Raw genomic sequence first — 19,344 nt, forward strand, 5'->3', positions numbered from 1 at the left:
TAACCAATACAGAAGTCTTTTGTATTAAGGTATCAGTGATACACAATCTTCTGAAGGTTTCACATGAGCAACATTGTGGTTACTACATTGACCCATATTATCAAGTCCCCCCCACACACCCCATTGCAGTCACTGTCCATCAGTATAGTAAGATGCTATAGAGTCACTAATTGTCTTCTCTGTGCTATACTGCCTTCCCCATGACCCCCCTACAATAATGTGTGCTAATCATAATACCCTTTAATCCCCTTCTCCCTCCCTTCCCACCCACTTTCCCCACCCCCTTTCCCTTTGGTAACTGCTAGTCCCTTCTTGGAGTCTGTGAGTCTGCTGCTGTTTTGTTCCTTCAGTTTTGCTTTGTTATTATACTCCACAAATGAGTGAAATCATTTGGTACTTACCTTTGTCTGCCTGGCTTATTTCACTGAGCATAATACCCTCCCAGCTCCATCCATACTGTTGCAAATGGTAGGATTTGTTTTCTTCTTATGGCTGAATAGTATTCCATTGTGTATATGTACCACATCTTCTTTATCCATTCATCTACTGATGGACACTTAGGTTGCTTCCATATCTTGGCTATTGTAAATAGTGCTGCGATAAACATAGGGGTACATATGTCTTTTTGAATCTGTGATCTTGTTTTCTTCAGGTAAATTCCTAGTAGTTGAATTCCTGGGTCAAATGGTATTTCTCTTTTTTAGTTTTTTGAGGAACCTCCATATTGCTTTCTACAATGATTGAACTAATTTGCATCCCCACCAGGAGTGTAGGAGGGTTCCCCTTTCTCTGCATCCTTGCCAGCATTTGTTGTTCCTTGTTTTTTGGATGTTGGTCATCCTAACTGGTGTGAGGTGATATCTCATTGTGGTTTTAATTTGCATTTCCCTGTAGATTAGCGATGTGGAGCATCTTTTCATGTGCCTGTTGGCCATCAGAATTTCTTCTTTGGGGAAGTGTCTGTTCAGATCTTCTGCCCATTTTTTAATTAGGTTATTTGCTTTTTGGGTGTTGAGGTGTGTGAGTTCTTTATGCATTTTTGGTGTTAACCTCTTATTGGATATGTCTTTTATGAATATATTTTCCCATACTGTAGAGTGTCTTTTTGTTCTACTGATGGTGTCCTTTGCTGTACAGAAGCCTTTTAGTTTGATGTAGTCCCATTTGTTCATTTTTGCTTTTGTTCCCCTTGTCTGAGAAGATGTGTTCAGGAAGAAGTTGCTCATGTTTATATTCAAGAGATTTTTTCCTGTTTTCTTCTAAGAGTTTTATGGTTTCATGACTTGCATTCAGGTCTTTGATCCATTTCTAGTTCACTTTTGTGTGGGGTTAGACAATAATCCAGTTTCATTCTCTTACATGTAGCTGTCCAGTTTTGCCAATATCAGTTTTTGAAGAGGCTGTCATTTCCCCGTTGTTTATCCATTGCTCCTTTATCGTATATTAATTGGCCATATATGTGTGGATTTATATCTGGGTTTTCTATCCTATTCCATTGATCTATGGATCTGTTCTTGTTTGGCCTTTTTGTTTTGTTTTGTTTCTAAAGTTGTAGACTTCTCAGCTTTCTTTATTTTGGAAACTAAAGCAGACCTAAATGGCCTGTTGACCTCACTTGAAGCACAAAAATCAAAATTTCACCTTGAATTTAAACATGAATATTAAGAAATTGATATGATGTTTCCTTTTTTTCCTTCTCTAAATCTAATGGTGGCAAAGCTCTTCAAAAATCACAATGTATTTATATATTTCCTGGTGTAAACTGTTCATGTTATCTGGGTGTCAGTCACTCACCAAAACTAAAAGCAGATTGGACATACCAGATCTGGTGGCTCATAAATGTAGATTTCTCCCAAAGAACTAGGACCTGAGCAGTGCTCCCAACAAGAAAGAAAGAACCTGTAACCGTTGCCAGTTCAAGTGCTATATTTGGACTTGTGAAATCATTAGTCAGAGGCATTCTTTATCTCCTACACAAAAGTATTTCAAGGTCTGTGGGAGTTTTCTCTAGTTCAAGTTGATCAATCTTTATGACTCTCAATTTATAGTTTCCCAGATACTTAAGTTGGCAAAGACCTTTTTATTTAAGAAAGTGAGTTCCTTGATTATTGGTAATAATACTGATTTAAAACTCGAAAGTTGCTAAGGGAGTAGAGCTTATATGTTCTCACCACAAACAAGAAATCAGAATTATGTGACATCACACAGGCGTTAGCCAACACTGGAGTGGTAATTATTTTGCAGTGTAGAAGTGCATCATGTCAACATACTGTACACCTTAAAATTATACAATGCTATATACATCGATTAAAAAAAGAAAAGAAAAGAAAAATCTTTATTTGTCCTCCTTTAACAATTTTCAATGACCTGGATTCACATGGCTATTAAAAACGAGTAACAGAGACTTATAGAGGTTACACCTTAAAATTATACGATGCTATATACATCGATTAAAAAAAGAAAAGAAAAGAAAAATCTGTATTTGTCCTCCTTTAACCATTTTCAATGACCTGGATTCACATGGCTATTAAAAACGAGTAACAGAGAGACTTATTGAGGTTTTCCTTCAAACTTTATGGGAACATCTGCCACATAGCATCCCAGGATAAAACGCAGAGAAAGTGTTAACAGGTTTAGGTCTTTGAACTCAACATGGCTTCCCTGAACCTTTTGAAACCCATAACCTCTGCATTTGTAAACTGAGTAGAACTACAGTTTAATTCATTCAGCTAAATAAATCATTTATAGAGGAGAGGAGAGTTCATGCTGAGCCCTAATTTACCATAAAAGAAAGAACTGTAACTAATATAATTGTGCTTTCACTTAAAATAAAATCTGTACATTTTATCCTGAAAAATGAATGATTAAGCTAATCCCTGGGCTTCCATATTACTCTCACTCCTTGTTCCCCACATGCTCCACACCACTAAATTGGATTCCTTTTCTGTAATTGCAAATCTGGTTTCCCCACCTTGCATTGTTATCCTCAGGTACCACCTCGGTACTGCTTCCCACAAATAAACGGTGAAAATTTATATGATCCACAATTTCTTCAGCAGGAAATCGAACCATTCCACCTGTGGCTCTTTGCTGGTCCTGCCAGGACCCTCCGGGTATCCTGGCTTCTGTTAGGTGGCTTCCAGCTGCACCTCTTGACTGGTGTGTCCTGGCCTCTGGCTCCGGCTGTAGCAGTGCCATCTCTTCTGCCACAGTAGGTAGACTGAAAAAAGTACCATTTGTAGAGATTTTTTTTTCCTTTTAAAAATAAGACACTAAGATGCTTGCAAAACAGGCACATAGCTGAGAGTTACAGGCTGAGAGATGGGGGAGAAAATTGAAAGCAAGAGACAGGGCAACACTATTTTCATTTTAGTATTTAACAAGTATAACGTGGCTGCCCTGGATGTGAGGCCACCGTCAGGATGCTGCAGTGTGGGGCCAGCACGCTGAGCAGAGGGGAGGCACACAGTGTCAGGAATAGTCCTGGAGCAGCAGAAATTAATATTTGTAAATTTTGGACATGTTCCTTTAGACTGTCATCCACGGTTCCCGTGCCTTCTCTAATCCTGCACAGCCCTTCATTGCTGAGAGACTGTCTGGCCCTCCCCCGGATATAACCATTTCAGTGACATCCTGAGAATGACCAGCCTCCTTAGTTGAGGGATGAGGGAGGTGCCCACATGGGGTGGGAGGAGGCATGCCTTCCACGGCAGATGCATGAGCAGTTAAACTCTTCTGCACTATGATGCAAAGCCACGCGCTGTTGGAAGACTTGCCATGTGTTGTAAGAAGTCTTTGATATAATAGATGCTTAGATTTTCTGAGCAAAGTGCCTTGAGCACAATAAGTACTTCATAAATATTTATGATTAATGGTTTCTAGGATTTGCATGATCGATGTCATCTTTGTGGTGCACCATCCTGGCTGGAGAAATGGAAATTCTGAGAAAACATGCCAGCCTCATATTTCTAAGTATGAAAATACCTAAGGAAACTATCTAATATCATAAAAATCCTACCAGACTGCAATTTCCCAATTGTTTATGCTGAATTCTGTTGAGCGTACATATGTGACGACTGCTCAGACATTCCCTGTGACACCCCCTCAAATGGGAAGGCATCTGTTGGGTCTCGGTTGGGAAAGCATACTAAAAATGTCTTTACTTTGGTGTTAAATCAGCTTATTGGAACAGTGTACACTCTGAAGTAGACATCTCTTACTTTTCATTTTTAGTAAGATGGTTCTCTTCCTGGAGGATCCAGGGACTTTACACACTGCATTTTTTAATGTGAAGGTGAGGACATGTTTTTTCTAGCTAAAAATGGTAATTGTTTAGGTTATTAGAGAGGAGAGCTTAAACGTTTGAAAAATGTATTCCTGAGATGATCGTGAGCACACATGGATGTATTCATTTAGAGAAGTCACCTCCCAGCCTAAACTAAATGTACGCCAACTAACAAAGTTTACTCTGAAAGGAGGATTTTCATACTTGGTATTTGGCCATAAACTGAAATTTTACATCTAAAATGTAAAGATGATTCAAGCTCCTCATAAAGTCTTCATAAAGTAACTAATTCATTGACTTAGAATGTGTACCAGTCTATGTGATAAGGGACCTTTAACAGGTCACGTTTTAATGCTTTAGTGATACATGAGAATTTACCCCTAATTTGTATCTGCAATAGTAATGCTGGAACTTAGTCCTAGATGTGAGTTATTCTGTGTGACAATAAAGGGTTTATGAACTAGTAACTGGTTACATCATAGGTGTAGGTGGTGGCTAAAATAATAATGTTGGCATAACAGATATGTTGATAGGGGAGTTTCCTCTGTTTTTGTTTGCTATCATGAGAAGACTGATCGGCATGTAGCTGTGACTTACATCTCATAATTTGGTAGTCTACTTCATACCCTTCTGGTGTTTCTACCAGATTTGGGGCAGTTAAGTTTTCCTCCTTGAGGGAGCTCTGTTCCCTCAATACCAGGATGAGCGTCATAAGCACACTAGACACCTTTATGACTTGTGGTGCCTTCAGCCATTCCTCATTTCCCCAGCCACCCTGCAGATGTCACAATCATGGCGAGACCCCCCCAGGACATGCCTGTTTAGTGAGGTGTGCACAGCAGGACTCTGAGTTACTTAGGACATCTACTAAAGATGCGACGGCCTTCTGTCGGGTAGGGGAGTGCTGCAGGCCCCACAGGAGTCCAGGGAAGTATCGACCTTACAAAACCAGAAGAGAAGAGATGCTGTGTAGCTGAGGAACAACGAGCCAGGGACATAAATGCCACCAGGGGCCTTTTTCCCCAGTTGTTGACTCTCCTTTACTCAGTATGTTGGCTTCATTCTCTCTCATTCCACACACTTCCTGCACTGGATGGGACAAAAGCCACCACTGAAAAAATCTTGAGGTTTTCATCTCATGATTTCCCCCACCAGAGAAGACTCACCTTTATCTCTTTCTAGTATCAAATTGAATGTCTCAGATTTTCATGTGGGGATGGGTGGGTTTGGGTGGGTTACTTTGTATTCTGAGTCAGAGGGTCAAAAATCCCAAGGAAATCCCATCAGACCAGCTTAGTTTACAACCCTCTCCTTGGATGAATCCGAGGGGTGGGGTCATAAAAGCAGGGAGCTGCCAGGAAGAGGGGACGTGCTGGGAAGACACACTGTAGATCGTGACTATAGGAGTAGGATCGTCCTCTAGTCTAGGGTCTAAGGTGTGACGTAGTGAAGGATCTCAGGACAAGGCCTTCTTGGATTTGTTGGGGGTGGAAGCCTAAGTTCATTGGCAGGTGACTTTGTAAGAGAAAGGTTGAGGAGCTCTGATACAGAGACATGGAAGAGGCCATGTGAAGACAGAGAAAGACATTGCAGGTGTGCAGCCACCGGCTGAGGAGCACCAAAGACTGCCCAGCCACTAGAAACTAGGAGCTGCAAGGATCAACTTTCTCCAAGTCTTCAGAGGCTTCTGGCTTTCAGACGGGGAAAGAGAATACAGTTCTGCTAAATGAAGCCACCAGATTTGTGGGAATTTGTTATGGCAGCCCCAGGAAACTGATATATAGCTTTTAATTGAATAAGGATGTAGTTGTATCCATAATTGTATGTCTCGTTAGAATTAAGTACTGTTTTCAGAATTATAGAGACTTGGCATCATCATGTCTATATTTAGGAGGTACAGTCTCATGACTAAAGTCATTTTCTTATGGTTAATAAGTTTCTCATATAGTCTAGTTAACCAACCTTGAATGCATATTATGCATTTTGTATCTTTGACCTCCACAAATATTTCAAGTTAGGAGTGCCATTTTTTCAAGTGAACTATATAGTTTTGGTCATGTTTCATCTTATTTATTCATAGTCTATCAGATTTTCTGCCAACATTGATCAGCCATTCCTATCAGCCTGTAGCACCTGTGTTCCTCTACCACATACTTGGGCATATCAATTTCATTTGATCCTACATTTCTAACATGCTGCAGGTTAATTATGACTATAGAATAATAGCTACCATTTATTGAGCATGTAATCAGAAATTCCTATAAGTTTATAATTTGATATATAGATTTTTTTTCATAGAAAACAATACCTCCCATCTAGTTAACCCACAATGTACCTGTACAAGAATGTGTCTAGCCATAAATGAGTGTTCACATATGAATCCCAATTTGATTAACTCTGAATATATCCTTCCCAGTTGGGGTAGCAGAATTTGGGAACTTAAACTCTAGATTACTGCACATCAACTGAGTTCTCCTTGACTTAGTAGGATTTCTGGTTAGATAGGCCTTTAAAATGAGATAAAAGACTTATTTATTTTGTCAAGGGAAGTTTGTACTTCTTAATCCCCTTCACCATTTTGTGCCCACCCACTCCCACCCCCTTCCCCTCTGGTAACCAACAGTTTGGTCCCTGTGTCTATGAGTCTGTTTCTGTTTCATTCTGTTTGTTTGTCTTGTTTTTTAGATTCCACATGTGAGACAATATGGTATTTGTCTTTCTCTAACTTACTTCACTAGGTCCATCCATGCTGATGCAAAAGGCAAGATTTCATTCTTTTTTGTGGCCGAGCAATATTTCATTGTGTATATGCACCACGTGATCTTTATCCATTCATCTAAAATGGGCACTTCGGTTGCTTCCATATCTTGGCTATTGTAAGTACTGCTGCACGGACCATAGGATGCATATATCTCTTTGAACTGGTGTTTTCCTTTTCATCTGGTAAATAACTAGAAGTGAATTGTTGGATCATATAATACTTCTATTTTTAATTCTTTGAGGAACCTCATACTGTTTTCCATAGTGTCTGTACCATGTATATTCCCACCAACAGTGCACAAAGGTTTCCTTCTCTAGCCAGCACTTGTTATTTTTTGTCTTTTGAAAAGCACAAGCTTCCAGTTATAAAATAAATAAGTCATGGCAACATAATGTACAGCATCAAGAATACGGTCGATAGTATGGTAATAACTTTGTGTGGTGACTAGACTTACCCTGGGGATCACTTCATAACATTTAAAAATATCGAGTTGCTATGATGTACACCTGAATACACCTAAACTAATAGAATATTGTATGTCAACTGTACTTCAATTTAAAAAATGAGAGGAAAGTGATCCGAAGGGCTTGGGAAGCAAAATGCTTTACAGTCTTTTGCTGGATTAGACACCCGGTGGGCCCCTCTGGGCCCAGATTCTCTTCTTTCTGCCCCTTACTTTTTATTTTTTATTTTTTATTTTATATATTTTATTTTTTTATTTTTATGTTTTTTATTGAAGGGTAGTTGACACACAGTATTACATTAGTTTCAGGTGTACAACACAGTGATTCAACGTTTATATACATGATAATTCTAGGTACCAGCTATCACCATACCAAGTTGTTAAAATATTTTGACTATATTCCTTATGCTATACATTACATCCCGGTTACTTATTTATTTTACTATTGGAAGTCTGTACTTTTTTTGTTTGTTTGTTTTTTGAGAGGGCATCTCTCATATTTATTGATCAAATGGTTGTTAACAACAATAAAATTCTGTATAGGGGAGTCAATGCTCAATGCACAATCATTAATCCACCCCAAGCCTAATTTTCATCAGTCTCCAATCTTCTGAAGCATAACGAACAAGTTCTTACATGGAGAACAAATTCTTACATAGTGAATAAGTTACATGGTGAACAGTACAAGGGCAGTCATCACAGAAACTTTTGGTTTTGATCACGCATTATGAACTATAAACAATCAGTTCAAATATGAATATTTGTTTGATTTTTATACTTGATTTATATGTGGATACCACATTTCTCTCTTTATTATTATTATTATTAATAAAATGCTGAAGTGATAGGTAGATGCAAGATAAAGGTAGAAAACATAGTTTAGTGCTGTAAGAGAGCAAATGTAGGTGATCAGGTGTGTGCCTGTAGACTATGTGTTAATCCAAGCTAGTCAAGGGCAGTAAAACATCCACGGATGCAGAAGATTTCTCTCAAAACGGGGGGTGAGGTTCTAAGCCTCACCTCTTGATCCTCAATTTCTCACCTGATGGCCCCCCTGCGACTGTGCCTGTCTTAGGTTGTTCCTCCCTTGAGGAATCTTACCCGCCTTCGGCTAACCAGTCATCTTCCGGGGCCATATAAGGAAATGTAAAGTTGGTAAGTGAGAGAGAAGCCTTATTGTTTGAAAAGGTTAACTTTTTACTTCTTTGCATATTTATGCCCTGTGGCTTTTATGCCCAGCATTTGTCTTGAGGTATCTTTACCACTTGGAAGAATTATGATACTTGGTAAATTCGATATGAGGCACGAATTCTATTTAGGGGTTGTAATTAGGAAGAAAGAAGAAAAGCTATAGAAGTAGCAGGCGGAAGAAAACATGGGAAGATTGATTATTTATTTGACATATCTTCTTGTAGAGTAACTTCAGCATGTATAGGTTTCAAACTACTAATTAAATTGCACACACACATTGACATAATAGGAGTACAGTTACATAACCAAAGCAGACCTATAATTACCAGCCATCTCCAGTGAAACCAAGAAAACCAGTTGGGCACCTTAGGCATTTGTGAAAACTTATCTATGATATGGTGAGTATTGTCCAACTGAACTTGAACAGTCCTAGAGAAATCAGACAAATTAAAACAACCCATTCCTGGGGACTGTTCACATCCCGTATGTTCTTTTAACAGTAGATAGTCTGTAGTTGTAAGATTTTGGAGCGCTACAATTTGCACTTCTCCTAATTCTTGGTTGAGTTCCAACAGTATAGATCCAGTCAAATTTGTTGTTTTACTGTATGCACAGGCCAGCTTAGATATCTCCTTCTTCATTCCCATGTCTGCCCCTTACTTTAGGAAGAGCTTTGTGGTGGGAGTTTTAGTTTGCAAGCTTTCATTTCCACTGCATTCAACAGATGATGCTGATGGGGGCTTCCCTCCTTTGGCCTACTGTTGAGTAGAACAAAACCCTACAGCTTTTCCTAAACAATTGAAACATGCACAGAGCCCTGTAGGTATGTTTAATTGTGGTTACCCACTAGCAACTATGGAGAAATACAGAGAGGAAGAAATAAAAAAGTAAAAGCTTACAAGCTAACAAGTTTCCCCTCAAAAGTTGCACCAATGTTCACTGGATGCAATGAGCAAGAACTCTCCGTTACTTTTCTTTTGCTCAAACCCTTCTCCACTCTTAGGAGCTCCTGACAACCTTCTCTTCCTTTTTACCTCCAGAATTGGTGGGTGTGGGTCTCATTCCCTCATAAAACAAGGCTCCATCCAATATCTACTTTTCTCAACCGTTTGGCTCTTGAAATTCAGTGAGTCATCCTTTTCCATTTTAGAGTGTTTTTGATTAACCTCTTGGGGGCAGCAATCCCTCAGTACTTAATGACATTTTCCCAGACGGGATGATGTAAAATTTCCAGGGCATCCCTGTCTGGCTTAGGTTTGTCTTCTCTTTGGAGTGTATTATGATGTCATTGTTTTAATTCTATGCTTCATTCCTCTAACTAAAATAGTAAAACTGAATCAGAGTCAGATGTCTATAAATTAACAGAGGACAAATTTTCATGTTCAATGAAAGAAGCAGTTGATAAATGGCTCACGACTTAATTCATTTTTTTTTCTGAAAATCTATAGTGAAGAATTCATTTCTTTCATTAAGTCACCCAAAGAATTGGATTGTTCTTTTACTGTTTTATGTGTTTGTTTCAATATCTGACTGTAACCTCCATGAGGTCAAAGGCTGTAAGTTATGCTTTCCATTTAATTTTGTAACTAGCCCAGTACTTATTAATGTATTAATGTAGGTACTTTACAGTGTGAAAGCTGTTGGTTTGAATGGAATTAAATTCTTTAAGTGTCCATTTTAGAGAAGACATAAGGTCAGATAATTTGGACACAAAGATACATTGGATATAACCCCTTTATTATCAATAAATGTCTTTTTTATCTTTGTGTCCCAGGTCTTTATGTATTGTTTTGAATAGGTAATAGAGACACATGGTTCCAAATTAAAACAATATATTGAGATTTATTTGGAGAAGTGTAGCTCCCACTCATCTCTCTGTCCATCCCCCCTTCCAAGGCAATCAATCCTGGTTGGTAATCATTTTTATTAATTCCATGCATCCTTTTAGTTTTCTTTATGCAGACACAAGCAAATATACACATATATGTATGTTATTATTTTCCTTCTTCTCATACAAAAAAGTTAACATACAGACCATTCTGACCTTGCTTTTTCTACTGAATGTATTCTAAAAATCTTTTTATATCTGCATATAGAGAGCGTTCTGGTCCTATTTTTAAAAAATGACTGCATAGTATTCATTATGCTAAAGATTGTTTAACCCAGAATTTTTCATCCTTGGCTCTATTGAAATTTTGAGCAGATAATTTTTGTTATGGAGGTTGTCCTAAGCAGTGTGTAATGTTTAGCGACTTTCTGGCCTTTACCTGCTAGATGCCAGGGGCACCCTCCCCAGTGTGACAGCCAAAAATAAGTCACCCTAGCTAAGAACTCCTGGTTTAAACAATCCTCTAATGGGGAACATGCAGCTTGCTTCTGTTCTTTTAGTATCACAAACCATGCAGTAATGAGTGATCTTCTATGTATGTTATTTTGTACGCGGGCATGGTATCAATTACTAGCCATAGGATGGCTGGATTAAAGTGAAAGCACCTTGTAAGTTTGGAAATATTGTGAAATTCCCCCCACATTCCCAGGGGGGCCGTGCCCTTTTGAGTCTCATCAGTAAAGTATGAAATCATGAATATCTTTCCATGTAACAAGTGAAAACATAAAGACACATGAAGAATCATGACAGGGCCTGGTAGGCTCTGAGAGCTTACCAGGGGGCAGAGTTGTGCAGCTCACAGGGAGAGCAGGCAGCTGAGAGGCCGGGGCACCCACTGGGAACAGTTCCTATGAAAAGAAGATGGGTAAGTCTTTATGAAATAGAACATGGAGCCAATAGCAGTGTGTTGGCCAGAGAGTGGGGGCAGGATAGATTGTGGTCCGCGTGTGAGACCAAGCTGGGGGCACATGGGAGACGAACCAGCGTTGGGAGGGATCGGGGCCTGGACCCCCAGAGCTGTTGTAGTGGGCCAGTGAGAGACGCCGGAGGAATGTGCTCAGGGCAGAGACAAGGGCGGAGGGTGGGGAAAATGGAAGCCCTGGCTGACACCCCGACTCCACTCCAACGAAACTGACTTCAGATTTGCGGCCTCCCATGCATTGTTTTAAGCCTACATTTGTGATAACTTGTTATAGAGCAATAGGAATCTAGTAACTATTAAAAATTTCTTTTGTTCTTACCCACCTCAGTAGGTACATAGTCTGGTGATCAAAAACACAGGCTTTAGGGCGAGGCTTGTGGCTCCGTTTACTCCGTGTGACTTACGCAGGTTATTGAATCCCAGTCTCCTTCACTTTCCTCCTCTGCAAGATGGGCATATTTGTTTTTACCGTACAGATGTGGGGAGATTTTGCTAGGTCACCTGTAAAAGCCCTCAACCCAGTGTCTGACGTAGACGAGGCTTTCAATGTTAGGGTCTAGGACTCCGGGGTTTCCCAGAGAACAAGACACATGGACACGGAGATGAAAATCCAAGCAAAGTCTTTATTCAGCCAGCAAGCTGGGGTCGACATCACCTCCCCTGACACGCAGACCGAGTCCGAGCTGCCGACCCTGAAGCAACTTTGGGTATTGATTATATAGGATCTTCACAGCAGTTACATCAAAGCCCGCGCAGTTCTACAACTAATAGGTTTTAAACACACTCTATATTGTAACCAATGGGAAACATTGTAACCTTTTTAGGGAACGCGCCAGTTGCCTGCCCGCTTCAATTGTTATCTCTTGCTTGCCCAAGCATGTCTATGTGACTTATCACGGGTTAAATCCCCAGGCGTTCCCTGGCTGTTGCCCACTTCTAGTTATCTAACTTAGGGTAGGCGCATTTCTCAGAAGCCTCGGGTAATTTACATAAGAAAAGACTGGGTGGCTCTCGCTCTAGGCAGTCAGGTTAAGTGTCCTTAGTTCTTTTTCCTGACTTGATGCTCTCTGCACTCCGTTACATCAATATTTGTCCAAAACTAGCCCCGGAGGAGTGAGTAACCACTAAATCATTAAGCAGCCCTCATCCTCCCTGCCAGGCATTCAAAATAGGACTCAATTTACTACAAGTATGTTTGAATCTATCTTTTCAGGAACCCAAATAACTGCAGCTCTGGTATGTTTTCAAGCTGTCGCTTTATTGTCTCTTTTCTCCTTCTGTTAATCATGAAAATGGAACATTTAAAACTTTTGGATGAGTGGAAAGATGACAAATTATTTCAGGGAAGCTGTATCCTCCTGTCTGTCTGTTCAAGCTGCTATAACAAAATACCAAATACTGGATGGCTTCTAAACAACCACCATTTTTTCTCACAGTTCTGGGGGCTGTGAAGTCCAAGATCAAGGAGCCTGGGTGTCTGGTGAGGATGCACTTACGTATTCATGGATGGATATCGTTTTGCTGGGTTCTCAAATGGCAGAAGGGAGAAGGGATCACTTTGAGGGGCTCTTTTAAGAAGGTCCGCAGTTGTGACCTTTTCTCCTCCCATCTATAATGGCTTACGATAGTAGTTGTACTTGTAAAAGCCCTTATTTAGAAAACAAAAACACTTAGTGGAAGAGATTAGTTTGAACATGATTTAAGTGAAAGCCTCATAATTTTGGTAGCTTTTAGGACTTTCTCGGCTTCAAATAACAGAAATCCCAACTCAAACACTATGAACACTTATGATGTGACCATAACAGAATGTCCAGAGGCAAGGTAGGTTTCAGGATTTGGTTCAGTGGCTCCGAAATCCCTGGTGTCATCTTCGTCACCAGCTGGGTAGCGTGATGTCTGTTGCAGACTATCCCCCAGGCTCCCAAAGGTTAGAATCCTGAGCCATTTGGTGGCAAGGAGAATGAGATTATACTGGGATGGGGTGTGAGGCCAGCTGCCCCTCGAGAGCCCTGGCTACCCAGGGAAAGACATCCATAGGAATTTGGGGGTCTGTGAGGGAGGAACAGCAGGGGAATGACTGCTAGCTACGCAACGATAATCATATACAGTTGATGTAAAAAAAAAATTGAATGCCTTTGGAAAGTGTTTCAAGCTTTTCTCAGGAAATCACCCACATGTCAAAAGGAAATTATTGAAAACATTAAAAAATGGCTAAGCATACAACTTCTGAAGTCAAAGTTTTAATCTTCAAGCATTTTTTTTTTTAGTGAAAAAAGACAACCGTATTTTCCAAAATTTAAAAATAAATTTGGGGTTGAGATATACTGTAGAAAGTTTCATGTGATAAGATGGTTTAAAAATTTTTAAGAGCTTATTGAAACAATATCTTATTACTATAGTCACAAAGCTTTGATAAACATTGCATGAAAAAACCTCACTGTTTAATTATAAAAATCTATAAAATTTTTCTGGGCAACTGCTAAGTGACAGGACAGTGATATATATATATATATATATACACACACACACATACATACATATATATATATATATACACATGCATTATATATAATGTATATATGTCTAATGTATATAATGTATGGTATACATGTACTGTTATTTGTGCATATAAATTGATATAGAAAGAGTATAGAAGTGTTTCTGTGTGGATGCAAATATCATTATTGCTCCATTAGAATACCAATACTCTATGTTCTCATATTGATAAAATATTCTCTCACAAGGCTCTCATATAATTGGCAAGTTTTCTACTTTTTGAGTTTTTCTGGAATTGTTGCTCGTATTCTGGTCCTATTTACCTCTATCACAAGGCTTCCCCCCTTGGACTATATCCTAAGGCTGTTACAGTCCTTTTTGGTCTATTTATTATAAAAAGAGACAAAGTAGGTAGCTATATTTCACTCACAAACATAATGTTAAAAGGCCTTACACCTGAGGCATATTAAAAAATGTTAAAATTTCCTTACACCTGAGGAAATACTAATGGGAGTTGAAGAGATATAAAATAAAAGAAAACCACATTTTGGGATATTGTTTTGCTTAAAATTGTTAGTAGCCCTAAATTCTCCTCCTTTTTTCTGTAGAGGGATTATTTAATCACAGTAATAGAGATTTTTCATTTCTAGGGCAATTTGAAGTATCCTGTGAAGGTTTCACATTGACTCATTATTATTAACCTCAGGGAGCAGAGGAATGTAGAGAAACACTGTGTTGAGGGGTGGGAGGAGCTCTTTAGAGGCTGAGAGACTTAAACATAGGAGACTATCAGTTATTTAAGAAATAAAGTGTTTAGTATAAACAGCATTGGGAGATTCATAAACACAGAAGCATGGCACATAATAAGGCTAACTTGGGCTTTAAATATTGAAAGGGTAAAATTAAGATGTTTAAACAAACCTCAGGTTTAAAGTCGTGTTTAAATCCCTTTATGTGTACTCTCCCTTCTTAAAATATGTTATTAGCTATGTCAATACATAAGTGATACCCCTTCATAATCACTGCTGTGAAAGCCTGAAGGCTAATTATACAGCTTCTGTATCTTGCCATTGATCTTCAAGGTCTTTCCCCACTTCTCAGCTCAGCCCGAACCCCCCTCCACCACCCCTTGCCCAGAGCGCTTTCAGAACCTCCAAGTCCACTCTTAAAGCTACGTGGGCATTCTATGCATAGTTGTGGCCGCCGTCTGCAGGGCCTGGTAGTTTTCTTGTCTGTCTTTCCTATTTCAGCGTGAACTCTTTGAAGGCATAGGCTATACCTTACTCACTTTTGTATCCATCATTATGAGCACAGTTTGTGACACATCGTATTCAATCTACATATTGGTGAAACAAAATAAAGACAAGCAAAATAAAGACAGATGTACTTTTCTCATCTTGGTTTGTCTTTAAAAAATTCCCATGGCTGTCTTTGAAATATTTACCTGTTAAACAGCACCAGGACTTCCATGCCACTTTAGCCGGTGGGTGCTGACGCTGTGGCCGGCTCCTCGGTGGATTCCTGTGGCGGGGGGATGCTGAGGGGTGCGTCGCCTCTCCCGGTGGGAAGCAGACCAGCCAGGGACTCGTGTAGACGGTTTAAGACAAATGATTTTCCCTCAACTATTCAGACAGTGGAGTCTGAGTATATTCAAGCTGTTGTGGGGAGATGTAGATTAAGCATTATTTATTTAAGTTAGGTTGAATAGACTGCACAAATGGCTAATTCAAGATAAAATCCACTTTGGGTATTGTAATGCTCTAATTACTTACTTTAATTCTGATAAGATAATTGCCAAGTCTGGTTTTTTTTTTTCTATTAGGCAAATATCGCTGCAGCGTGTCACCTGGGTAATTGTCTTCGGTTGCCTCTCCTGACTGATATGTTTGAAGGGATTAGATTCACTTTCTGTGACTAAACGATAAGGAGCCAAGAAAAAGAAGCCGCTGAACCATTGATGTGGCAATAATAGTTGTGAGACTGGGCTTCTCGCTGTATTGGGAGCCTCATAATTGCAGGGGTTCAGGAGTCTCTTTGGCTCTGAAAAAGCGGTCTGAGTCTCAGGTCTGTAGAGATGATCCCCAGAGGGAAGAGGGCGGGAGTCAGGCCTTGAGGCCCTTCCCTTGATGCAGCAGACAGTTAAAGACCGCCTGGAAGACACACTTTTCATTTTGGGAAGCTAGCATCCAATCCATAGGCATGTACCTGATATCTCCGGTGGTCGTTAGTTGATGGCGGAGTTGATGTTGTCATTGCATCACCAGGCATCTGGGGAGAAAAGAAATTGTGAAGTGTTGAAACTAAGTTTTGCCTGAAAAAAAATTTTTTAAAAAATCTTCAGACCAACCTGTTCATACTGAGCAAGGCAAAGACAGCTCTTGTGTCGAACAAATAAGCCATTAATTAAAGCTTTGATTGAACAACCCATTTCACATTTATATCCTAGTTAAATGGAATATACAGTGCATTCATTTAAAAGAAAAAAAATGGTTAATTTTCCTTACTTTTTGCCTTGAGTCATTTTGCTATTTTTTTCATATAAAAAATTCCATTAATTATAAGACCTTTGCTCTGTGTCATTACCCTTTCAAATATGAGTGCTTAGTTTTTAAAATGTTTAATTATACCTGCAAAAGAAGATATGCAACAGATTGTATTTGTTGTATTTAAATTAGGATCATCAAAGTAAAATAACTTCTAGTCACATTACACAAACATCACTTTATTTCTTCGTTAAGGTGAAAGAAATAAAGCAATTGTTTCCTCAACAATCACTGTCATAATGACTTCAAAATGTTTAGACATCTATGTGACTGACCTACTGAATATCATTAAAAAAATATAGAGGAAGAAAAATATCTATAAAATAATATTTTAACAAGGAAATAAAAATTGGATTGCCAGCTTGCTTGTTTAAATGAACCTGGTCAATTAGCTGTTCAGTACATAAAAAATTAATCAGAAAATCACCTAGACTCAAATTCTAAAGCAAATTTTGTCTGCAATAAGACCCGATCTTGAGAATTCTGTTAACTATGATATTCTCTACTATAAATCTCAACTGTAGCCTTTATTTTTTTAATTAGAAAAAAGCACAGATGAAAAGAAAAAGTAACATTTATTTATGGACACTCCCCCATATCAATTATTTAGTTATTTTAAATTTAGGAAAGCCAGTTCTACATATATGATGTATCTTCAATGAAACAGTTCTAACATACCTTAAAGCTGAACATTTGGGAACTTCTGGACTAGATACGGTTTTCTTTGATTTATGAAGGGAATTGGTTCTGGCCTTTTCTATTCTCCCAGTTTTTGCTGTTCAATGACTTTATTCTGAAGAATCACAAGCTTTATCTAGGCGATTGTTAACATCAGAAACAAACGCAGACCAACCTTGAAAATTCCCTGAGCAGACAAGACCAGTTTCGTCATACAAATAAAGCTTATTTGGCAAGACTGACTTGACATGAGTCATTTCTCGCTTATGCCTCAGGAAATCCTAAGCAAAACTTGAACTGTTTCCCAAGGTTGATATGAGGCAACCGCTGACCAGTTTCCTGTCAATGTAGTCTCCTTCCATAAGCTGCTTTGTAATGATAGACCCGAGCCCACCCATGTTTTGGTTTAAGGGCTCCTGGTCTGCAAACTATCATATTGGTGCGCGCATAATAAACTTTTACTAATTACTACTCTGGTTATTCATCAGTTTTGCTCTTGTTATTTCTGAACTTTTGACACAATGCTTCTCAGATTTTAATGCATGTGAATTCCTGGGCATCTTGTTATAAGGCAGACTCGGATTCTGCAGGTCTGGGGAGGGATCTGAGACTCTATATTTCTAACAGATTCCTGGGGGTTGCTGACACTGCTGGTCCCACAACCATGCTTTAAGCATCAAGACCTTAGAGAGATGTTTTATTTTAAACCTTTCAGATGACTCAGCACTCCTTGAAAACTGGCTTGCTGGGCAGAGTTGAGGCCAGGAATGTACATTATAGGAGATAATCCCCCTTGCCCAATCTTCCTAGTGCTTTAAAGTATTTACTACGGACAATTTCCTTAGCATTGTAAACTTGAGCATCTTTGAATAACAGCCAATTCATTCTTTTGAAGAAAGGCAATCTTCCTTTTAAAACAGCTCTCAAAATAAATTTCTGTTATAAAACAAAAAGTCTTTAAAATAATTTAAAAATCTATTTAAAAAATAAACTCAGAAGGCAGAATTTGTATATATTGAGTGAAACCTATTAATAGTTACTTAGAATCCAGGAAGTAACAAAATAAAATCCTCTATCCCCAGAAACAGATTTGTTTTATTTTCCGAGTACTGACATCTACCAAAATAAAAGTCTGTACCCAGGACTTCAGGATTTCTGTCTGTGTTTCTCAGAGATAGTATTTTAAATTCATTATAAAAGTGATCCCGTCTGTATCTGGGAAGGAGAGTATTATTCATTTTAACTTTGATCTGACCTGTTGTCTGTGGTATTGTGGTAGGTGAAAAAGAACTAGTGTCATCTATCTGTTATCTCAAGGGAGACTAGAAAGTCTAGTAAGTTTTAAAATTTCATAAAGAAGTGTGGGAAGCAAGTAGTATTCGGGTTTCTCACTTAGCAGTGCAAAAGCATTTTTGTTTAAATAATATTCAAGGGCTATATGTTAATAATAACAGAAACCTCCTTTGAGCTTCAGCTTCAGCCTGGATGTGTGGGAAGGCACTGCCGTCCAGTCAGTCTTCACTTGTTTCGATTCTTCATTTCTTGGTGATGAAATGTGTTAAATAGTAAACATACCTTTTAGGCATATGCTTTCTCACTTCACAGGTAATTTAGATGGGGGTATCTCAAAGTGGGGTACCCGAATCAGCAGAATCAGCATCATCTGGAAACTTAGAGGCACCTTCTCCCATCACATACCACGCCTACTGACCAGAAACTCTGGGGGCGGGGCGCAGCCACCGGAAGCTTAAGAAGCTCTCCAGGTAATTCTGATGGCAATTTAAACTAAATCAGTTGTTCCCAACAGAGGCAATTCTCCCTCACACTCTTCTGGGAACATTGACAATTATCTGGAGACGGTCTATGGTTGTCCCAGCGGCAGGAAGGACGCTGCTGCCATCTAGTGGGCAGGAATTTCCTGAAAGTGGGCAACTTCAGTCAGCAGAAAGGCAGCATGGATAGGGAATGAGCAAGGGTCTAGAATTTAGGTTCTGGCTCTGCTAATTAAGAGTTGTGTAATTTCATGTAAACCTCTTAATCTCTCCATTTCAGTTGTCTCATTTATAAAGTGGGGATAATCTCGACCTATTGCATAGACTACTATGAGGATCAAATGA

At 39.1% G+C, this 19,344-nt stretch overlaps 1 long non-coding RNA gene across 4 annotated transcripts; it reads right to left on the bottom strand.

Annotated features, from left to right (window-relative positions):
* Window positions 1–287: 287 nt before the first annotated feature.
* LOC108396809 (uncharacterized) lies at window positions 288–17,632 on the bottom strand. 4 transcript variants are annotated; one of them, XR_005063073.2, is made up of 6 exons: window positions 17,228–17,631; window positions 16,212–16,274; window positions 15,451–15,661; window positions 11,834–11,952; window positions 11,364–11,436; window positions 288–3,220 (listed from the first exon to the last, which is right to left on the bottom strand). It is a non-coding gene; the product is annotated as an uncharacterized lncRNA (long non-coding RNA). The 4 variants fall into 4 exon arrangements; XR_005063074.2 differs by lacking the exon at window positions 288–3,220 and adding an exon at window positions 3,235–5,224 and having other exon boundaries at window positions 17,228–17,632; XR_005063072.2 differs by lacking the exon at window positions 288–3,220 and having other exon boundaries at window positions 7,256–11,436; window positions 17,228–17,614.
* Between the last annotated feature and the right edge of the window lie 1,712 nt (window positions 17,633–19,344).

This window comes from Manis javanica, chromosome 9, assembly GCF_040802235.1.
Source record: "Manis javanica isolate MJ-LG chromosome 9, MJ_LKY, whole genome shotgun sequence".
NCBI lineage: Eukaryota > Metazoa > Chordata > Mammalia > Pholidota > Manidae > Manis > Manis javanica.